Below are 24,028 nucleotides of genomic sequence, written 5' to 3'. Positions count from 1 at the left end.
TGCAGTAAGACAAAGACCGACATCAGATTATGACAACGACAACTCCTGGTGCTATCCACCAGAGGGGAATCGTTGTTATATTTGTTCTTTCTTTTGAGCGGTCATAGGCCCCACTCGCTCACCCGCTCATAAAAACAAAGAAAAAAAAACCCCGAGATCTGGATTCGCTTCCGTTGCACTTTCACGACAGCAGGCAAAGAACTGACTTTTCGTACTTGGAAACTTAAGGTTTTCGTGTAATTCTGCTCCTGTGAAATTTCGTGGTGTCGCCTATACGTTTAGAAAGCTATTATGCAAGTACTTTTATATCTGCCGTTAATCCAAGCTATTTAAAATTTGAGTGAGCACTCCAGTTCAGAAATATGAGCATTGTGAACTTCTTGAAAATGCCAATTAAAGCTTTTTTTCTCTCTCTGTTTCTTTGTGTATAAAAGAAAAAACAGACTCGCAAGTACCTCTGTATCTTATACAATCAGGAAGGGCCACGTCTCTTTACAAATGAACGTCCAAGCAAACAAACAAAAAAGAAAGCATCGACAAATAAATTCACTTACAAGCAGTTACCAGCCCACCTTTGCCCCATTTGATTTGATATCAGCCCATGTTTCTGGAAATAAATTTCCAGTGAAACTACCCGTAAACACAGAAAATGGCTTAGAGGTAGCGTAAAATAAATAGCTTTGGAAGTAATACACACACATAGTTTAAAAGAATATTTGTTTTTATGCCTTGAAAACGAAACCGAAATTGAAATAACTTCCCCCGACGGGTGTCGCCGCTATCGCCGCTACGTCATTTCCTGCGTCTCGCGGCGGGCCGCCGGGAGCACATGTATGTGTTCTCCGTGACATTCTTGAAGTTGTGAGTAATTAGATTGTTTTTTGCTGCGTTTAGGTTGTACCACCTCGTTGTTTTCGTGTACTTTTGTGCTCATCGACGCGAAGTGAGCGTCCGGAGTGAAGGCGACGCGATTATGCGTGAGAAAGAAGGGCACCAGCGGCCTACGACATCGGTGTTTCTTTGTGACAGTGTGTTTACTACGCCTACGACGGCCGTCATTCGTGGCGAAGGAGAAAACATCTTCCATTCGGCCTGAACAGTGATGAAGTGGACGTTTTGTTTTTCGGCGGAATGCATCGTCAACATGGTCCATCCACTACGTAAACGAAACGGCGTGCCCAGAGTACAGATCGTGACAGCGCTCCGCCTTCAAACCGAGGGCCTTTTGCAAGGCGCATGAACTGCTCATATAAAAGGTACGTACGTAGCCACGTTCAGCGTCGCGTTTTTTATGGTGCGTCATTGTGGTAGTAATTTTCGCGTAATTTATTTAAAGGACAGCGCAAGGTCTGTTGGATGCGAGTGTAGTATATGTACTCCAGGCGTAGCCTATGGGCACCGAATGTGAAAAAAAAAAAATGAATGTTTCATTGTTCACGTGTCCTCAACTAGAGTTGTGGAGAATTAAGTACTGCTACGCGTCAGTATTCGGCGCAGGCAGGGAAATAATACTTTGGTTTGACTAATTGGTTCTTTCTGTTACCAAAGATGGGCGCAGACTTATACCGGTGTCACACGGCCACTTTCGAGCACGATTGAGCGCGTTCTGGATCGAAATTTTCGACCGCGATTGGCTCCCGTCCACCGATTGTGCAACGAGGCCAAACGCGTCCAGAAATTCGATTCCAGTCAGGATCGATCGCGGCCAAAAGTGTGCAGTGTGACAACCGTATTAAATGTCGCTTGTGTACTTTCACTCAATTGTTATTATTTTTTTTTGTCGGAGCTCCCGTGGTAGGTAATGGCGCAGGTAGCTTGCAATGCTTGTGGTTTCATGACTAGAACTAATGCAAAACAAAAGAACCGCGACCATCCCGGCTATGTACTTATCAATCGCTTTAAGTTGTGCTCGTTTGTTATAGAAGCTGTCTTGCTGTTGCGGATGAATGCGTGGTTGCGCTATTTGTTTATAAATTTATCTTTTTGTATAAATAAGCACACCGAGCCTAATCATTTTTTTTCTCGTCCTTGTACTCGTTTCTTGGTTTCACGCAGGCGTGCTTATTATTACTACTATTTGTTTTCTTGTTGTGTGACTGAACCCTGCCTAAGGCGTCCTGTCAGTTGTCAACAGTATTTCTGAAATGAATTGCACTTAGCGTCCTACGGTTATTGTACGCTTCACTACCTTATTTTAATGTCTAGTTATAAAGTGTATGGTTATTGTAACTATTCTTGGCCTTTATATATGTATTTATTAAGCTGGTAAATGCTTAATTGTATTTGCAGTTTTGAGAGGTTCTTTTATTGAGTCGTCAATCTCGAATGGTATTAATGGTGGGTTGTTTTCTTGTGCCCATGCAGTTGCAGTCAGCATGAAGCAATTGCATGGGAACCGACTGGCTGTCTTGGGCCTACACGTTGCTGAAAAGACAGTGAAGACGTCTGACCCGACAGGTATACTTTTTTCATCACAATTGGCCCACATATTTTTTTCACCGGAGGATGAAGACCTCCCCCAGTGAGCTCCAATTACCCCTGTCTTGCGCTAGCTGATTCGAAGTGAAGCCTGCAAAATTTTTTGACTTCATCGTAGTCTACTTCTCTACCGTCCTTGACTACCCTTCTCTTCTCTTGGCATCCATTCTGTAACTCGAATGTGCCACCGGTTATCTGCCCTATGCATTACATGGTTGAAGAAGGCACTTGGGCTAGTTGGTGCTCATTGCAGACTTGAGACATCAATAACTAGCGTGAAAAAGACAACGTCAAGAAGCACATAAGAAAGAAGTCTAGACTTCAACTGAAATTTTTGCTACACAGAAACATGGAATGCACAGAATGTCGACGGACAGAAACAACACAGGAGCTATCGGAACAAATTTATGAACAGGTTAATTTCACTTACGAACATTCTTAGTAAGAGCCAGAGACGGGTGCTTACACACCTATTCCCCACTTTTTTGATGCAAAGTGGTTCGTATATTTCCCTGTGTACCTGCTTCTGGAGCTGCCTGGGCACACGATTGCTTTGAAACTGCTCGGTGCATGAGCACGTATGGCGATGATTGGCCATGTGGCCACCAGCCACCAAGGCACTCAAAGCTGCCCCATGTGTCCTCAAGCCAAACAGGTCGGTGTTTAAACGACCGCTTGGGGGAACAAAGATAGGGCAGCTGTCATGGCTGGTGGCCATCTGGCCAATCATTGCTGTAAGTGCAGTGCTGTGCAGTGCAGTGTAAGTCATTGCTGAGCAGTTTCAAAGCACTCATCTGCCCACGCGGCTCTAGAGGCAGGTCGACATGAAAATATTCGAAGCACTTTGCATCGAAAAGCGGGTGATAAGTGTGTAAGCACCCCTTCCCTTGCTCTCGCCAAAAAAGCGTGTTTGTATCTCGAAATGAACCTGCCCATCGATTGGCTCCAATACCTCCTGTGTCAGGCAGGGAAAAGGAAAGATAAATGTTGCTTCCATGCGGTGAGGTCGCATCCCCTGAATCCTGTTTCTGTGTAGCCAAAATTTCAGTTGAAGCCTAGAGTTCTGTCCTGCGTGCTTCTAGCTGTCGTCCGTTGTCTTTTTCGCGCTAGTTAATGATGTCTCACGTCTGCACTACATGGCCTGACCAGCTCCCTTTTTTTACTCTTTATGTCAGCTAGGATATCAGCTCCTTCATCTACTTTCTGAACCACGCTGCTGTCTTCCTGTTTCTGCTGCCATCAGGATAGGAGTGGACATGACAAATGAAACTGAATGTCATTTAGACAGAGGAGCAGTGAGACTTCCTGTGCTTTACCTTTTGCTGTTGTACATAATAGTTGAAATTGCACCAACACATCTTTTCCACCTTGTGATTTTCCCATAGCTGTGGCAAATAAATATATAGGCTTTAAGAAACTAGAAATGCAGTTTGCCTAAGAAAGAGAATACTCTTGCACCTAAAGGTAATGTGTATGATGCTCTGACTCCTTTGATGCATGTGCCTTGAGAGGTGTTGACGTTGTTCTTCATTTCTTTCTCAGTAAGCTTTACTTGATGGGTCTGACTTTGTATAAAGAAATAAGTTCTAAAGAAACCATAATACCTAACAGGCAGAATTGTCGAGGTTGAAAGTCAAGTTTTCTTTCATGACATATTTTTTTCAGGCTGTACTAGTTGATCCATGATGTTCGACAGACAGCACAGACTTGTACAAGGGACGTCAAAAGTGGCGAGAAATGGAACAAATTCTATCGCCTCTTTCTCCATCCTTTGTCGAGTTCACATTGTCTAACGTCATCGACCAATACCAACTAGCCCGTTTGCGTACCTGTACTAGTTGAGCCATTTATACTATGGTACTCTAAACCAAATGTGATAAATTCAAAATTGGTGCCTTTTCTATCTTTGTACAAATACCTGTTTCATAAAATAGTTTAAAGTGTTATGGTTGATGTCATGTTTCGACACCACCATAACCTCATAAAATATCTTCATGGATGCAAAAGGTGCCTCTTGTGCAAGTTCCGTTCTAGCCTGACACGGAAAACAAACCTGGCAGAAGGTAGAGCACATGCTCTTTTGTAAACAAAACGCATGATTGCATTTTCTTGGCAGTTATTGCAATGTTTTCTGATGTTTATCTGCATGAACATTAATTATCTCAGCTGCTAAAGACACATCACTAGACACTGTGAGCAGAAAAAAGTGATTGTGCAGTACTGTTGAAGTCATGCAACATTATGTTTAAGCAAACCAGGGATGCTAGCTGTTAAAAAGAAAAAGCTGACTTCTAGAAAAATTTGCGCTCCTAAATGTGGAATTGAAATTCACTATGCTTATAAGCTACAAAAAATTTCCAGGATGATCAGACTAGTTACACTGGCCATTTGCTGGTTCAATAAGGTTCACTGAAGCTTGTTTTTAAATTCACACTGTTTTTATGCAGGGTGATGATTTTCAGTCTTGTGGAATTTTTAAATATAGTCCTGTTGCATATAGCATAATTCTAGTCCTTGAGCAGGAATATTCAAACACGCAGATATATCTAGCACAAGAAATCGAAACATATTAAACTAATTAAAAAAATTATCTTTCGAATGAATTACATTATAGCTAATATAACCGAAAAGAAATGGGCTTAACCAAGAAACCCGATGTTTATTAATCATATCCTAAGAAGCCAGCAAACACTGACACCAAGGACAAGTTAGGGTAAATTACTTGTGATTAACAAATGAAATAAAGAAATGATAAATTAATGGAAATGAAAGTGGATGAAAAAAACAGCTTGCTGCAGGTGGGGAACGAACCCACGTCTTTGCATTACGCGTTAGATGCTTTACCAATTGAGCTACTGCGGGCGCCGTTTCCCCATCACTTTCTTGGGTATTTATGCTTCCTAGTAGAACGCTGGGAGTGTTTGCCAGCGCCACCACATATGTGGGGCACATATTGTAATTTACGAATCATAGCCAGTGAGATTACAAGGTGTATCTACTTGGAATTGATTTCCAGAATGGCGTCAGTTTGGAGATATGCACCATCAAACTTGCCGGAAAAATGCACTGTTGTTCCTTTTACTTTTTTAACAAAATGTACTTTTATGCACTGAGGCACAAAAGTGGGTTGTGCACTGATGCACAACCCACTACTTTACCAGTAGTAGTGAACACATTTTGGCTCTTTATCATTAATGCACTGATGTTTAAGCTATAGAATGTCACTTGCCCCATCTTCCTATCTCTTCACGTTCCAAAGTAATCGAGCAATGCATGGCATCCAGTGGTGATGTCCGGTTGAAACAGTGGGCTGTAATTGAATTGCTCACTGCGGATGGTTCTGCGCCCTTCAACATTCATTGCCATCTGAAAGCAGTTTACGGGGATGCCTGTGTTGAAATCAGCACTGTGCGTAGGTGGGCAAGTACTGAGAAACATCAAAATCCAGCCGCATCAAATGTCCAGAATCAGCACCGAACTGGACAGCCCACAATGGCTTCTTATGAGGATCATCAACATCAGGCAGACGAGTTGAATCGGGTCAATCGTAGGATCAAGCAACACCAGATTGCAGCAACACTCGCTATTTCCATTGGTTCAGTGAACCACATAATTAAAAACCTCCTGGGTTACAAGAATTGAACTTGTTGGCTATGCTTCGACTTTCTCATGTCAGTCGTCAGTTACCGTGACACCCTACAAGCGCAAGTCTTCTTGTAACGCAGGTCTTTAATGATGTGGTTCACTGAGGCAATGGAAATGGCGAGTGTTGCAATCTGGTGTTGCTTGATTCTGCGATTGCACCGAGTCAACTCATCTGCTGATGTTCATGACCCTCATCAGAAGCCATTGTGGGCCATCCATTTCGGTGCTGATCCGGGAGATTTGATGTGGGAGGATTTTGGTCTTTCACAGTCCTTGCCCACCTCTGCACAGTGCTGACGTCAACACAGGCATTTCTGTAAACTGCTGTCAAATGGCCATGAATGTTGATATGCGCACAACCTTCCCGAGTCAGAAATTCAATTACAGCCTGTTGTTTCAACTGGACGTCACCACTGGATGCCATGAATTGCTCGATTACTCTGGAACGAAAAGAGATAGGAAGGCGAGGCAAGTGACATTCGATAGCTTAAGCATAAGTGCATCAATGATAAAAAGTTCAAAATGTTTGCTGTAATATTGGCAAAGTAGTGGGCTTGGAGGCAATAATTTCTGAATTGCCCTCATATAGTTGTGTAGCCTGTCTCTCCTACATTCATGATGTGGCAGATTAAATGCCTTATTCTTTCGAAATAACGATTTCCTGGAAGTAAGCACTATCTGTGCTTGTTTTTTTTAACCTGCTCTTCATGTGATCTTGAAATATTAAAGTGAATGATGCAGGGAAGCGCTGCTAGTCATGTTTCGTGTACTTTTCCTGACATTAAATTGCAACAAATCATTTTGCAGGTAGAAAAGAAGCAGATGGCTACAGTGATCAATGAAGAAATGGCTTCATCTATGATGGCTCGCCTTAGGACATTGGAATGGAGCTACAAAAAGGCATCATCATCCTCGCCTGTGCCCTGGAACTTTGGTTTGAATGAGACTGTTCTTCAATGTAGAACGGCCGCAAGACTTGTCACCACAAGGCATAGTGCAAGCTCAAAATATTGTACAGGAGGCTAGAATAAATGACCCTCCATGCAGTCACTCTGTATCTGTGATAAATGGGACCATTTCACGCAGAACACTCACAAGTGATAATGTGTTTTCTCTCAAAGTTGCTATGCAGTGCGTTTGTAAACACATTACCTATTGTATGCACACCATACATAACATTTCTGTGTGCTAGCCTAACTGTAGACTTAGAAACAAACAATGAAGTGCATATGTACCCGCTTCCACATGCCGTACTTCAAGGGCTATTATATTGCTCATTACACCCGATAGGGGAAGGGGTAATATATTCCTGATCACACCCTTACACCCCATGGGTCGAAGGGAAATATGTTGTTCAAAACACCCTCAAGGGATAGGGTGTTATTGGAATATAGAATAACCATCATAAGGGTGTAATTCCCTATAAAACCCAGCTTTTTCAAGGGTGCTAGGGGGTTAGTTATAGACACCGAAAAAAACCCTTAGGGGTGTAAATTATTTTACAGTGCACTCTATGATAAAGGCGACTATGTCAGCATGAACCGATAATTATCTGAGCACTTTGATACGTTCGTCACTAACTTTCGACTAAATTCTCTCGAGTCGTACTGGCTGCTTTTCAAAGCAGAGATGCATCGCCTTATACGTCTTTACATTCCCACCATTACAATAACAGAAAGAACAACATCACCACGGTTTAATGCATCCCTCACATGATCAATAGTTTCAAGCTCGCCACACTTTCTCTAACATTTTTTGAGGATTTTCGAAGATGTGTATTAAAATAGAAAAACGAATGCAAATTGAGCGCAGACCAGCATAGGCGCCTCGTGCGTGCGACTGCACGGATCTCCAAAATGCGAGAAAAAAATGATAAACGGCTGACTTGGTGGTGGCAGTGTAAAGCGACAAGGAGGTTTTGCATCACTATTCAATACTTTCGTTAAAGCGTTTGTTAAGGAGAAAAGCTCATGGGTATCAAGTGTGGGAAACTAGTCCCGTCCGTGGTAGAGGTGGACAAGGGATGGGAGAGCTTAGAGGAGCGTATGTGTGTGTGTGTGTGTATTATAGATAGATAGATAGATAGATAGATAGATAGATAGATAGATAGATAGATAGATAGATAGATAGATAGATAGATAGATAGATAGATAGATAGATAGATAGATAGATAGATAGATAGATAGATAGATAGATAGATAGATAGATAGATAGATAGATAGATAGATAGATAGATAGATAGATAGATAGATAGATAGATAGATAGATAGATAGATAGATAGATAGATAGATAGATAGATAGATAGATAGATAGATAGATAGATAGATAGATAGATAGATAGATAGATAGATAGATAGATAGATAGATAGATAGATAGATAGATAGATAGATAGATAGATAGATAGATAGATAGATAGATAGATAGATAGATAGATAGATAGATAGATAGATAGATAGATAGATAGATAGATAGATAGATAGATAGATAGATAGATAGATAGATAGATAGATAGATAGATAGATAGATAGATAGATAGATAGATAGATAGATAGATAGATAGATAGATAGATAGATAGATAGATAGATAGATAGATAGATAGATAGATAGATAGATAGATAGATAGATAGATAGATAGATAGATAGATAGATAGATAGATAGATAGATAGATAGATAGATAGATAGATAGATAGATAGATAGATAGATAGATAGATAGATAGATAGATAGATAGATAGAACAGATTCCTAGGGCGATGATAGACCGCTCTTGTTGATTCCGTGAAAATGTTATTAAGACGGTCGCTCTGTGTCAGTAAGTTATAATGTCTCCTAAGAATGCGCGACACGTTAGGAATAGATGCAGAGTGTGTTAGGATAAGATTAGTTCGTGAAATAGGCGCCGATCGCTTGTCCGTCCAGATCAATTCTTTCCGGTCTTCGTCAGTTATTTGTGACGGGTATTTCTGTACGGTTAATGCGTTACAGGTTACAGTTGCGAGTGAATTCATTGTCGTCCGAGCAAATGTGTTTGAACCGGACAGCTTGGCTGTAGGAAATGCTCGTTTTTCAATGTTTGACATGGCTGCTTTTGAAATGCAGATATCGCTGTCGGTCAGTGGGCTTTCTGTGAATATTTGTCGTTAAGTTACCATTGCACAGAGATACCTAGACGTCAAGGAAGCTTATGCTGAGTGATGAATTGGAATGGGAAAAGTAAATTGACGGGGCGGCGTTGTTAAAGTCAGTAATGAATGAAAGCAATGCAGCTTCACCATGGTGCCAAATTAGGAAAATGTCATCTATGAAGGGTTTGTAATAGAATGGTTTGAGGTCACGAGTAGCGAGGAAATTCTTTTCTAGCATGCCTATAAATATATTACCATAATTATTAGCATAGTGTAGCATTAGCAATATTAGCATAGTGTGAACAGGATGAGGATTTATTACTTGCCAAAATTGTCTTGGGTTAGTGCGCAGTAAATTTGGGAGTGTAGTGCCATAAAAGGAACGCTTTGCGCTGCGGATTGCAATCAGATATTCGTTTTCAGCTTTGTAGTAGATTTCCCATCGATGCGAGTTCCCGTTATTTCTGGCCACTCGGTAAAGACGTTTCTTTTTATTTTCTAGTTTTTTTAAGGCATTAGTAAACCAAGGTTTTTGATTATTGGGGCGAATGTGAACTTTAGGAATATATTTGTTAGCCAAATCTCCTAACTTATCCTCAAACATCGACCAGTTATGGAATATTGACCGATTGCGATACGCGGCTTCAAACGTGGGGAGGAAGGTCTCAAGTTCGCGGTTAATTGCGTCATAGGCACCCTTTTCGTAAAGCCTTATAGTTTTCTTATGTGTGTTATTTGGTGTTACAGGAAAAGAGAAACTAGCATGAATGTCTTTATGGTCACTAATTCCTCGAAGGTGTGTGATTGATGAGAGGGTACTGGGATCATTAGTCAGAATGAGGTCCAGAATGGTTGCGGATTCTGGTGTGACACGCGTTGGCTCCGAAACTAATTGTGTTAGATTAAAGTTCAAACAAATGTCAATGAAATTCCTTGCCTCTGGGGGACCTACTATTGAAGAATATGTTAAGTTGCTCCAGTCTATGTTTGGGAAATTAAAAGTCCCCGAAAAGTAAGATGGAGGCATTAGGGTAGATGGTCGTTAGTTGTATTAAATTGTTATTGAGCTCCAAACAGAATTCAGGAGTGGCATGTGGAGGCCTGTAGCAAACCCCCAGCAGCACTGTAAGCGGTGATGTGCGATATAGTAGCCATAGTATTTCGAGTTTTGATGCGATGTTAATAAATGAACACAAAAGTTGCCGGTGAACTGCTACAAGAACGCCACCGCCCCTTGTGATTACGCGGTCAGTTCGATAAACATGGAAGTCTGGTAGCTCGGCCAAAACTTCGGTATCAGTGACGTCATTGTGTAGCCAGGTTTCTGTTAGAATGAGCAAGTTGCTGCCTGTTGATGATATGATGTTAGATATAAGCTCGCGCTTCGGAAGATAACTACGTGCGTTAGTAAAGACTGCGGAAAACGAAAGATCTTTTCTAGGTGCAAGTTCTGGTTGATTCTTTTTTTGTAGAGGGCGGGATGATTGCTACAGAATTTCTTTTACAGAGTTAGATGATTCATCAAAAACATATCGTTTAGGACCAATGTACAGAGTTTTATAGCGTAGAGAGTATGCAAGTGATTTAGATTTGGTGAAATGCAAAAGGGCGTTCCATGCTTTCTGAGTCAGGCGAGAGAAATCTTCACCTACACTATAATTAGTTCCTTTCAGCATTCGGCCTTTTGACAGAAGGGCATCTTTCGTTTTCCAATGTGCGAATTTTACTATTATTGGACGATTTCGATCTTTGGTGTGTTTTCCTAAGCGATGTGCCCATTCTATATCTGTGGGGTTGATGTCGGTTTGTAAATGATTACGGCAGATCTGGATTATTAATTCTTCAGACTTAGTAAATGTTTCATTTGTAGTGGGGTCAGTAATTCCGTGGAAGATCAGGTTATTGCGCCGAGATCGGTTTTCGGCGTCGTCGAAACGGGCCTCTAACGCTTTGACTAGGCGAGTTGTTTCAGTTGATGTTGTCTGCAGTATTTCTATGTCTTGGCGTAGAGACATGAGAGCCTGATAATGGGCCTCTAAGTCGGTCATGCGCTTATTCAGGTCACTGATTGTTTTGTCTGTGGTGGTCAGCTGCAGTTTCAGACCCTTTAGCTCCTGCACAAGTGTTGTTCGGCCTGCGGTTAGCTTCTGCAATTCGGCCAGTACAGTGTCAAGGCTGGCAGGACCAGGGTTAGTCTCGACGTCACCAGATATGATTAGTAGCAGATGGATGACATAAATGCACTCAGTAGCAATCGCGACGCAGCACCGTGGGTTCGGGAGCTGTACCAGAAGATAATTGCTTCATTTTTTAGTAAGAAGTGCATATGTTTGACTAACCTGCATGGCGAAAGCAAAGCGGTTCGCGAACTGCACCAAGGTACAGTCACCGGGCCCACAGAGCTGCGTCGACGGTGGTTGTTGCTTTATAGCTGGTAGGGCTGTCGATGGCGATGAATCTTTCCAAGTTCGCTCCAGGACCGGTAGGTGGCATTCAGACGGTGAGGCAGATGGAGATGGCGATATGTGGAAACCAGGCAAAGGATTGCACGTGGCCGCTCCGTCTTCGTGACAAGGGGAAGCCTGCACTGACGACGCACTCGAGGATGCGCATGCCAGAACAGGAAGCAGCAGGTTGTAGATGAGATAGACGACCATCTGCATGGCGAAAGCAAAGCGGTTAGCGAACTGCACCAAGGTACAGTCACCGGGCCCACAGAGCTGCGTCGACGGTGGTTGTTGCTTTATAGCTGGTAGGGCTGTCGATGGCGATGAATCTTTCCAAGTTCGCTCCAGGACCGGTAGGTGGCATTCAGACGGTGAGGCAGATGGAGATGGCGATATGTGGAAACCAGGCAAAGGATTGCACGTGGCCGCTCCGTCTTCGTGACAAGGGGAAGCCTGCACTGACGACGCACTCGAGGATGCGCATGCCAGAACAGGAAGCAGCAGGTTGTAGATGAGATAGACGACCATCTGCATGGCGAAAGCAAAGCGGTTAGCGAACTGCACCAAGGTACAGTCACCGGGCCCACAGAGCTGCGTCGACGGTGGTTGTTGCTTTATAGCTGGTAGGGCTGTCGATGGCGATGAATCTTTCCAAGTTCGCTCCAGGACCGGTAGCTGGCATTCAGACGGTGAGGCAGATGGAGATGGCGATATGTGGAAACCAGGCAAAGGATTGCACGTGGCCGCTCCGTCTTCGTGACAAGGGGAAGCCTGCACTGACGACGCACTCGAGGATGCGCATGCCAGAACAGGAAGCAGCAGGTTGTAGATGAGATAGACGACCATCTGCATGGCGAAAGCAAAGCGGTTAGCGAACTGCACCAAGGTACAGTCACCGGGCCCACAGAGCTGCGTCGACGGTGGTTGTTGCTTTATAGCTGGTAGGGCTGTCGATGGCGATGAATCTTTCCAGGTTCGCTCCAGGACCGGTAGGTGGCATTCAGACGGTGAGGCAGATGGAGATGGCGATATGTGGAAACCAGGCAAAGGATTGCACGTGGCCGCTCCGTCTTCGTGACAAGGGGAAGCCTGCACTGACGACGCACTCGAGGATGCGCATGCCAGAACAGGAAGCAGCAGGTTGTAGATGAGATAGACGACCATCTGCATGGCGAAAGCAAAGCGGTTAGCGAACTGCACCAAGGTACAGTCACCGGGCCCACAGAGCTGCGTCGACGGTGGTTGTTGCTTTATAGCTGGTAGGGCTGTCGATGGCGATGAATCTTTCCAAGTTCGCTCCAGGACCGGTAGCTGGCATTCAGACGGTGAGGCAGATGGAGATGGCGATATGTGGAAACCAGGCAAAGGATTGCACGTGGCCGCTCCGTCTTCGTGACAAGGGGAAGCCTGCACTGACGACGCACTCGAGGATGCGCATGCCAGAACAGGAAGCAGCAGGTTGTAGATGAGATAGACGACCATCTGCATGGCGAAAGCAAAGCGGTTAGCGAACTGCACCAAGGTACAGTCACCGGGCTGTAGGGGTTGAAGTACGGGGTTCGGGATGAAAACCCACAACTTGAGAGGATTTATTCTCATATTATACAGGACGGTGAGCGACAAGTAGCAGTCGTACAGACATTACGGGCCGGCAGCAGCTCGGACGCTGCGGCCCGCGGCAAGAAGTTCGAGAGAGGTGAATCAGGGAATCAGGGCATGTCCCAGCATGCTCAGGTCTCTCTGGAAGGCTTCTTATAAACCCTTCGAGCACTGCAAGTCACGTCATGTTTGACCAATGGGAGAGTCCACTCCGATGACGCCACTTGCAGCCAATGGTAGGCGCCCGTGTCGTGGTGTCACACCTGGCGGCTTGCTGCGGTCTTGCATCGCAGACTGGCAATGCACTTCGAACAAAGAGAAGGGGAGGGCTGCACCTGCTTCATTGTCGGATGCCCACCTGCTAATCCCGGCGGCGCACGAACTTGTTGGCATGTAAACTCGTTGCCTTAAACTTGTCTGCTCGGCCGCTTCTCTGGAATGCGCTTTCCTGCTTCTGCATTCCTCAATTAGCTGTGCTGCAATCCGATGTGGTCTGGGGAACTCGAAGTAATCGCAGGAACCAGCTCCATATCTAACAGCTCGTCCTCGCCCCGGTTGTTCTGAATGGCCGGTGAAATCAATTCGCTGGCCATGAGGAACGCTGAAAGAAGCTGCAGGGTACTGGGGTCGAGCCTCGTTTGACGAACTTCGGGATCCTTGGCCCTGGAGAACAGACGTCAAACAAACAAAACAGCACAGCGCTGCACCACGCGTAAGCGCAGGCTCTTCACCCCTGACTCGCCAGACTATTACTGAGTCAAAATCAACCCTGATCTTTTATTTCCCCAATTTCGACAAAACAGTTCCAACCACCCTTCCAAACCGCTATCCATTTCTCCTCGATTGCCGACAAGACCAGAGTACTATTGTTGTTGCAAAACAAAAGGGTCGTTGACGATGCAAACAACAAATGAAAACAGCCGAACATAACTTAAGTGGCCTAACTACACGAACAGCATGTTTCCAATCTATCGCAGTGGCGTACTTATTGCACGTAATAGTGCCACTGAACAATCTGGTCAACCTCACAAGTACGTAATCACAAGCGCACTAGCCTTGTGGTCACTAAACAGAACGCGTACTTGCATTGTAGGCAAACTTTTCATTCACGCTTACTCACGTTTCTTTCCTGAAAGTCCTACAGGACACGTGACATAAACGAACAATTAAACTTGCGGGACTTACACAGTCCGCAGAACCCTTAAAATAATGCGTCTTAATAACTCGTTCCACGCATACTTGTCAGAGAAGTCAGAATACGGCTGCCCTAACACACGCACTAGCAACCCAGTCATAAAGTCTGCTTCCTTCCGTCCACACAGGACACGCGCTAATGGAACTAAGAACGCTTCGCAGTGCAAATCATGCACTCACTGAAATCTACGCGCTTAACCTTACAAAATTCAAAAACGCTTAAAAAGAAAGAAGGTTAAATAACACACTCGCTTTACCATAGGCCTCGAACGATAACCTTGACCCTCAGGTTACTCACACACACACACAAAAAAAGCCTATCTACTTATTAATGAACATCTCGCGAGACTACATGTTTACACAAACGCGTCTTTCAAATCTCGGAGCTTTTCTCAAACGAAAACAAACAAAGCTCAAACCTTACACATTGAAAGAAATCCTAGTCTCAATTCGCGAAAACTTTCCTATGCTCAAAATAAAATACGAAACAACACGTTTTCCTACTACGGAAGCTCTCTTGGCTTCCCATTCCAAACGCTTACGTCTGACTCATACTTTGAGTCGTACCCGGGGAGGACGAAGTTTCAAAGCTACTCTGGCTGCCGAGAGACAACAAAAGGGCTGATTCACTATCAGCTCCCCCAAGACGTTACGGTCTCCTGCCAATTTGCGTCCTCGCGCCCCGCTTTCAACACAAACTCGATTGACCGCGTCGCTACTCCCCACCTGGTCTCGTCCTGCCACCTTGCGTTTCTTCGAACTGCACGCTGAGCTATAAAAAGAACTACGGAACGACGAGGAGCTTAACTGCCCCGTGCCCTTTGTCCGCGTCCGCGCAGAACATTCTTCGCGGTCCCCCTTTGACCGGTGGCTCGACCATTTTGGATGCGTCAACATCGTCCTAGACGACCGCACCTTTTTCCTCGCGCTCTGCCCATTTGGGTTTCTCGCCATCTTTGGCGGCGCTACATTGATTACCGCGTTCCTATCTTTAGGGCGTTTCTTCCTGCGGCGCTTTCTCTTCGCACTAGCTTTCATGTCGCCTTCTCGTGCCTCGTGCTGGCCGGTACACATCTCGTCGGCCCGGATCGGTCTCTTACCCGCACAGTCTGAGTGATTTACATTTAAATCTACTCTCACTTTGCCTCGACTGGCGGACAGCTCAACCGACTCTGGCACAATGCAGTAGGCTTTACTCGAGTAAGACAACTCGCACTCTTGCGAACTGCCCTCTACTACATTGCCCAGCTCACGCTGTGAATCGGCACACAGCCCGTCGGTATCGATCGCTGTCTCACGCGCACAGTCCGAATGATTAACGACTGAATCATCCCTCTCTAGGCTACCTAGACTGGCGGAGAGCCGCACCGATCCCTGAACAATGCAGTTGTATTCTCCTGAGCTACGCAGCTCGCAATCCTGAGAATTACCCTCAACTGCACCGCTCAGCTCGCACTTCACTTCTGCACGCAGATCTGGCTCTACATGGGTGCTCGCTTCTGTCTGGTCAGCAGTACCCTTTTCTTCGCTAGCAACCTCGCTAACATTACCTGCGACGCACACACGCGGTAACTGTGCCAATTTGTTCGCAGCTGGCCTAGCTGTCTCCACAGTCATCTGTTGGCACAGCACCTCGTCGCTCTCACTGCGGCCTTTAACGGCCTCTGTTGCCACTAAGGCATCGTTAGCAGCTAGCCTTTTCCCTTCACTTATGAATCTGCAGCCAATCTCACAGGCACTACTCTTTTGGTCGGCTTCTGGCGAAAATCTGCTCGATGCTGCCTCATTCTTTCGCTCTGTACTTCCTACAGAATTCTCAGACAGCCGTTGTCTCTGTGCCAATAACTGATCACAATACTGTATCTCTTTGATCAGTGCTGCCTTCTCTCTCTCATATTTTTTCTCACGCTCAAGTTCGCGTTGATTCTCACGTTCGCGTGCCTTCTCACGTTCGTGACGCTGACACCTAAGAGTAAGTTCTTGAAGCTCCTGCTTCCGTTCATTCTCGCGTTCTTCACGCTTAAGCTCACTCCTAAGTTCACGACGCGCTCGCAAACGTACACGACGCACACGCTCCCGTGGCTCCTGTATCACTTCCCAAGCAAGCTCAATGCTTTTATCATCATTGCCACTATCTTCAATCGCCTTTATGATAGCTGGCGTTTTCATCCGTTCGTCCGCCTCAACTCCCAAATCGTCGCACACCAACAATAAGTCTAACCTCGTCAACCTTCTAAGATCCATGGCAGCTGCCCCGACAGGTGGTTAGAACTGTTTTCCTTAATTAATTTGCGCAAACACACAATGCAACAAACTCCCGATTCCCAGAACTATCAAAATTGAACACACAACCTTTGAGTCTGGCGAATCATAAGGAAAAAAACCACGCGCTCACTTACGGTTGCAGCACCCTGCCATCCGGTTCATTCGTCCGCTGTCCCCGGTTCCTCCGGACTCCCTGGGTCGAAGGCTCGCTCCTTCTTCGCTACTCCCAGTTTCTTCGGACCTTTTTCGACGAAGGCTCTCTCTTCTTCGCTCTTCCCGGTTCCTTATGATCTCTCTCGACGAAGGTTGATCCGTAGCGCTGCCACCAGCTGATGCGTTCGGAGGCGATCCTACCGCTGCCAACCAGATGTAGGGGTTGGAGGGACGGGACTTCGGGATGAAAACCCAAAACTTGGGAGGGATTTATTCTACATTATGTACAAGGAGGGTGAGCGACAAGTAGCAGTCGTACAGACATTACGGGCCGGCAGCAGCTCGGACGCTGCGGCCCGCGGCAAGAAGTTCGAGAGAGGTGAATCAGGGAATCAGGGCATGTCCCAGCATGCTCAGGTCTCTCTGGAAGGCTTCTTATAAACCCTTCGAGCACTGCAAGTCACGTCATGTTTGACCAATGGGAGAGTCCACTCCGATGACGCCACTTGCAGCCAATGGTAGGCGCCCGTGTCGTGGTGTCACACCTGGCGGCTTGCTGCGGTCTTGCATCGCAGACTGGCAATGCACTTCGAACAAAGAGAAGGGGAGGGCTGCACCTGCTTCATTGTCGGATGCCCACCTGCTAATCCCGGCGGCGCACGAACTTGTTGGCATGTAAACTCGTTGCCTTAAACTTGTCTGCTCGGCCGCTTCTCTGGAATGCGCTTTCCTGCTTCTGCATTCCTCAATTAGCTGTGCTGCAATCCGATGTGGTCTGGGGAACTCGAAGTAATCGCAGGAACCAGCTCCATATCTAACAGGGCCCACAGAGCTGCGTCGACGGTGGTTGTTGCTTTATAGCTGGTAGGGCTGTCGATGGCGATGAATCTTTCCAGGTTCGCTCCAGGACCGGTAGGTGGCATTCAGACGGTGAGGCAGATGGAGATGGCGATATGTGGAAACCAGGCAAAGGATTGCACGTGGCCGCTCCGTCTTCGTGACAAGGGGAAGCCTGCACTGACGACGCACTCGAGGATGCGCATGCCAGAACAGGAAGCAGCAGGTTGTAGATGAGATAGACGACCATCTGCATGGCGAAAGCAAAGCGGTTAGCGAACTGCACCAAGGTACAGTCACCGGGCCCACAGAGCTGCGTCGACGGTGGTTGTTGCTTTATAGCTGGTAGGGCTGTCGATGGCGATGAATCTTTCCAAGTTCGCTCCAGGACCGGTAGGTGGCATTCAGACGGTGAGGCAGATGGAGATGGCGATATGTGGAAACCAGGCAAAGGATTGCACGTGGCTGCTCCGTCTTCGTGACAAGGGGAAGCCTGCACTGACGACGCACTCGAGGATGTGCATGCCAGAACAGGAAGCAGCAGGTTGTAGATGAGATAGACGACCATCTGCATGGCGAAAGCAAAGCGGTTAGCGAACTGCACCAAGGTACAGTCACCGGGCCCACAGAGCTGCGTCGACGGTGGTTGTTGCTTTATAGCTGGTAGGGCTGTCGATGGCGATGAATGTTTCCAAGTTCGCTCCAGGACCGGTAGGTGGCATTCAAACAGTGAGGCAGATGGAGATGGCGATATGTGGAAACCAGGCAAATGATTGCACGTGGCCGCTCCGTCTTCGTGACAAGGGGAAGCCTGCACTGACGACGCACTCGAGGATGCGCATGCCAGAACAGGAAGCAGCAGGTTGTAGATGAGATAGACGACCATCTGCATGGCGAAAGCAAAGCGGTTAGCGAACTGCACCAAGGTACAGTCACCGGGCCCACAGAGCTGCGTCGACGGTGGTTGTTGCTTTATAGCTGGTAGGGCTGTCGATGGCGATGAATGTTTCCAAGTTCGCTCCAGGACCGGTAGGTGGCATTCAAACAGTGAGGCAGATGGAGATGGCGATATGTGGAAACCAGGCAAATGATTGCACGTGGCCGCTCCGTCTTCGTGACAAGGGGAAGCCTGCACTGACGACGCACTCGAGGATGCGCATGCCAGAACAGGAAGCAGCAGGTTGTAGATGAGATAGACGACCATCTGCATGGCGAAAGCAAAGCAGTTAGCGAACTGCACCAAGGTACAGTCACCGGGCCCACAGAGCTGCGTCGACGGTGGTTGTTGCTTTATAGCTGGTAGGGCTGTCGATGGCGATGAATGTTTCCAAGTTTGCTCCAGGACCGGTAGGTGGCATTCAAACAGTGAGGCAGATGGAGATGGCGATATGTGGAAACCAGGCAAATGATTGCACGTGGCCGCTCCGTCTTCGTGACAAGGGGAAGCCTGCACTGACGACGCACTCGAGGATGCGCATGCCAGAACAGGAAGCAGCAGGTTGTAGATGAGATAGACGACCATCTGCATGGCGAAAGCAAAGCGGTTAGCGAACTGCACCAAGGTACAGTCACCGGGCCCACAGAGCTGCGTCGACGGTGGTTGTTGCTTTATAGCTGGTAGGGCTGTCGATGGCGATGAATGTTTCCAAGTTCGCTCCAGGACCGGTAGGTGGCATTCAAACAGTGAGGCAGATGGAGATGGCGATATGTGGAAACCAGGCAAAGGATTGCACGTGGCCGCTCCGTCTTCGTGACAAGGGGAAGCCTGCACTGACGACGCACTCGAGGATGCGCATGCCAGAACAGGAAGCAGCAGGTTGTAGATGAGATAGACGACCATCTGCATGGCGAAAGCAAAGCGGTTAGCGAACTGCACCAAGGTACAGTCACCGGGCCCACAGAGCTGCGTCGACGGTGGTTGTTGCTTTATAGTTGGTAGGGCTGTCGATGGCGATGAATCTTTCCAAGTTCGCTCCAGGACCGGTAGGTGGCATTCAAACGGTGAGGCAGATGGAGATGGCGATATGTGGAAACCAGACAAAGGATTATACGCTACAACTGTAGCGTATCAGCCGGACGCCAGGGTGGAACAGACGTTTATTGATGCCGTGCCCTTTTTATAGGGTGATGACCATGTGATCTGCCGACTGCTGCTTGCGTAGCCGATAAGCGATTATCATGAAAATGTAGTGTGACGATATCAGTATACAACATTCCTTTCCCCTAAGATTCGTTACGCAATTGCAAAATGTCTGGTTAGTCATCAATGCCATAACGTGCGATAGGCCGTCTAACGCGTGTTGATCTTCGCGTCTCGACCGGGTCTTGGGTAGCTTGGCCCGGTCTTGCCCCTGCGGCTGCTTCCGTGCTGACCGGCAGCTGTTGTGGTCGTCTGGCTGTAGGAGGCAGCCTGACGTGGTAGTCTGCACTTGAGACTGGATCGGCTTCGAGCCTCGCCCAGGCGCTCCTCAACTAGTTCCGGTGCCTGTGATGGCGTTCGCCGTTGTCCAGCTGGACGATGTACGACACCGGGCCTCGCACTGCCACAACCCTGGCCGCCTTCCACCTTGGACCTGGACAAGAGCTTTTAGCATAGACCGCGTCACCGGCGTGGAACCTCTTAATCTCCGGTCGTTGCGGTTCCGGCACGTATTGCCGGTCCGGATGAAGTCTGTCCAAGGCTGTCCTCAGCCTTCGTCCGAACATCAATTCTGCCCAAGATTTCCCCGTGACCGAATGCAGCGTCGTGTGCTGTTTAAACAGGAACCGCGAAATCTTGCACTGCGTTGAACCTTCCTGTTGCTTCTTTAAGGCTTCTTTAACTTCTCTTACCATTCTCTCCGCCCTACCATTACTGGCGGGACTGTAAGGAGCAGTGAAAATAGCACGCATAAAAACGTTTGCAACTCCGAGCTAGTGAATGCTGTGCCATTATCCGAAACGATAACGTCTGGCACACCGTGTGTCGCAAACATCTTCCTTAAGCTGGTGACGACAGCTCTAGCTTTCATGGATGACATGATTTCAACCTCAGCCCAGTTACTGTACACGTCTACCACGATTAAAAATACTTCTCCATTAACTGGACCAGCGAAATCAATGTGTAGGCAACTCCAAGGTTGATCTGGCTTGATCCAGAAATGCACTGGAATCTTGGGATCGCTTTGCCGGTTACTCTGACATGGCTGACATTGTCGTACAAACTCTTCAATTTCGTGGTCCATTTTCGGCCACCACATGAGCCCTCTAGCTGATGCTTTCATAGCACTCATCCCAGGGTGATTTGCATGTAGGAGTTGAAGCACACTTTCTCTTGTTGCGTTAGGAATTACAACGCGATTCCCCCACAGTATGCAATCACGATGCAACGACAACTCCGTCTTCCTCACCTCGTAAGGCGCGAACTTGCTGTCCAGTTGTGTTGACGGCCAGTCACTAAGGATCCATTCCTTTACCATGGACAATACTTTCTCCTTCTTGATCAGCGCAGCGATGTCTGCCGCCTGCAGCGGTGCGCACTCGACCGCTTCCAACAGGAGCACGTCCCCGGGTGGCTGTGGCTCGTCTTCGTCTCCCGGAGCTGGCAGACGACTGAGTGCGTCGACGTTGGAGTTTTCTTGGCCTCGCCTGTACTGAAGGCTTTAGTTATACGCAGACAAACATAAAATCCAACGGAGCATTCTGGGCGACACAACTTTAGGCACCCTCTTGTCCGTGTTAAACAGGCCCAGTAATGGCTTGTGGTCCGTTATGACCGTAAATTCTCGCCCAGCAAGGTACTGGTGGAACCGTTTCACGCCAAAGACTACAGCTAAGCCCTCTTTATCAATCTGAGCATAGTTACGTTCACTGGCTCCAAGCGTCCGGGAAGCATACGCTATGGGCTGTTCCTTCCCATCAGTCGTATGATGGGCTAGGACTGCCCCCACTCCCACACGAGATGCGTCGCAGCACAAAATTAAAGGACGCTTGGTGTCATAGGGCACAAGTACAGAGTCGGAGCTAAGCAATTTTTTAGTCTCTCAAACGCACGTTGGTGCTCACCTGTCCACTTCCATTCGTGGTCATCGTCGAGCAGTCGATAGAGCGGTTCTGCCACTTCAGTCTTGCCCTTGAGAAAACTGCTGTAAAAGTTTAGTAACCCCAAGAACGCTTGCAGCTCCTTTTTGCTTGTGGGTGCGGGCGCTTTATGGATGGCGTCAGTCTTGCTTCGGCTCGGATGTATTCCCGTGGCGTCAATCCTGTGACCCAAGAATTCAATGCTCGGCTTGTTGAATTCGCACTTGCCTTTGTTTACTCTTAACTGCGCATTCTGCAGACGCGATAGCACGGTTTCTAATCTCTCGGCGTTCTCTTCCGCGTTACGGCCAGAAATGAAGATATCATCTAGATAGGCTTTCACGCCGGGAATGCCTGCTAACAGCGTATCAATGACTCGTTGAAATACCCATGGCGCCACCGAAATTCCAAACGGCAGCCGTTTGACTTTGTACAGTCCCTTTATCGTGTTAACTGTGAGCACTTCAGCCGATTCGTCGTCTAGCGTTAGCTGTTGATAAGCTTGAGCTAGATCTAGCTTTGTAAAAAATTTGCTTGAACCCAGAGCTGCGAGCATTTCTGCGGTAGTGGGCAAAGTATACCCGCTGCATTTAATAGCTTTGTTTACGGTGCTACGGTAGTCACCGCACAGGCGTAAAGTTCCGTATTTTTTTCTTACCACTACCAGTGGCGTGGCACAGTTGGAGTACGCGACGGGTTCCCATACCCCTTGTTGCACCAAGCGATCCACTTCCTTGTCCACGTCGTCCTTGAGGGCCAGTGGAACTGGTCGACTTTTGAGAAACACTGGTTGAGCGTCGTCTTTCAGTTCGATGTGAATTGGTGGTCCGTTGAAGCCAGGAAGGTCCCTGCGAAACACCTCGGAAAATCGTGAGGGCATGTCTTCCGCGTTTACTTGCTCGATTCCCCGCAAGCAAATGCCTAACGGCCTAAACCAGTTTCGCCCATTCAGGCTGTTGCCTCGATTCTTTACTACCAACAATGGCAGCTTCGCCTTCCGGCCCTTGAATTCTAGCAAGACGGTTGCTCGACCCAGCAGTGGTAACGCCTCCTTTGACCAGGTTACGAGAGTTGTTCCAGAATCTTGGAGTGGTATTTCACCCCGATTTCTCTCGATTGCTCCAAATGTATCTTCACTCACAATTGAGCACGATACTCCGGAATCAACCTCCATCGGGACTTCTTGTGCTTGTATCTGTACTTTAACCATAAACTTCTGTTCTTGCTCATTCACTTCGCAAAGTGAAAACAATGCACTCATTTCGTACACGCCCTTGCTCTTTTCAACTTTCCTCTTTTGCTCAGGCGTCTTCCGGGCCGCTCTACATTCGTCTTTTGAACGACAAGCCCTCGCAATATATCCAACCCTTTTGCATTTGAAGCATGCCGCTTTCCTAAAACTGCATAAATGCGGAGCGTGCTTACCGTTGCAACGGTAGCAACTAGATCCCTCTGCCGTGGCGTCTTGCTTCGTGCGGGTTGCTTGTATCATGCCCTGGCAGTCCTTCGCCTCGTCTCGGCCGCGCATCCGTATGTCTCGTTGTTGCTTGGCTGTCGCTTCTGTGGTCGCGGCCATGTCGTACGCAACGTTGAACGTAAGGTCGTGTTCTGCGAGAAGTCGCTGTTGAACTGCTTCGTTCTGGAGGCCGCATACGAAACGACCTCGCATCACGATGTCCAACGGGAGCTGCACGTCGCAAAAACCGCAGTCTTCGGCTAGCTTCCGAAGTGCCGCGACGTAGTCCGCAACTGATTCCTCGGCAGCCTGGTTTCTCTTGTAGAACAAAAACCTTGCGTATAGCTCTGAAGGCCTTGGATGCAGGTGCTTGCGAACCGCCGTCTTAATTTCCTCGTAGGTTGCTGTTGTCGGTCTTGCTGGCTTCACCAGAGTCACGATGAGCCCGTACGCTTCTTCGCCGCAACAACTCAGCAGGACGGCTCTTTTCTGTTCTTCTTTCGCCATCTTGTTAGCTTCGCAGAACATTTCTAGCCTCTCGACGTATTCGTCCCATGACGCGTTTTTGCCGAGATGATACTCGCCGATCCTGCCGACGGCCATCGCCGCCGCTTCCTCGTCGCCAACTGTAGCGTATCAGCCGGACGCCAGGGTGGAACAGACAACGTTTATTGATGCCGTGCCCTTTTTATAGGGTGATGAACATGTGATATGCCGACTGCTGCTTGCGTGGCCGATAAGCGATTATCATGAAAAGGTAGTGTGACA

The 24,028-nt window shown here is 47.3% G+C and overlaps 1 long non-coding RNA gene across 1 annotated transcript; it reads left to right on the top strand.

Moving 5' to 3' along the window:
• Positions 1-843: 843 nt before the first annotated feature.
• LOC135909840 (uncharacterized) lies at positions 844-7,400 on the top strand. Its single transcript, XR_010566823.2, has 3 exons — positions 844-1,256; positions 2,365-2,457; positions 6,931-7,400. It is a non-coding gene; the product is annotated as an uncharacterized lncRNA (long non-coding RNA).
• The last annotated feature ends 16,628 nt before the right edge of the window (positions 7,401-24,028 follow it).

Source organism: Dermacentor albipictus, unplaced genomic scaffold, assembly GCF_038994185.2.
Source record: "Dermacentor albipictus isolate Rhodes 1998 colony unplaced genomic scaffold, USDA_Dalb.pri_finalv2 scaffold_30, whole genome shotgun sequence".
Taxonomy (NCBI): Eukaryota; Metazoa; Arthropoda; class Arachnida; order Ixodida; family Ixodidae; genus Dermacentor; species Dermacentor albipictus.
The sequence above is the reverse complement of the archived record's forward strand: the minus strand, read 5'-3'. Positions and strand labels throughout refer to the sequence as shown.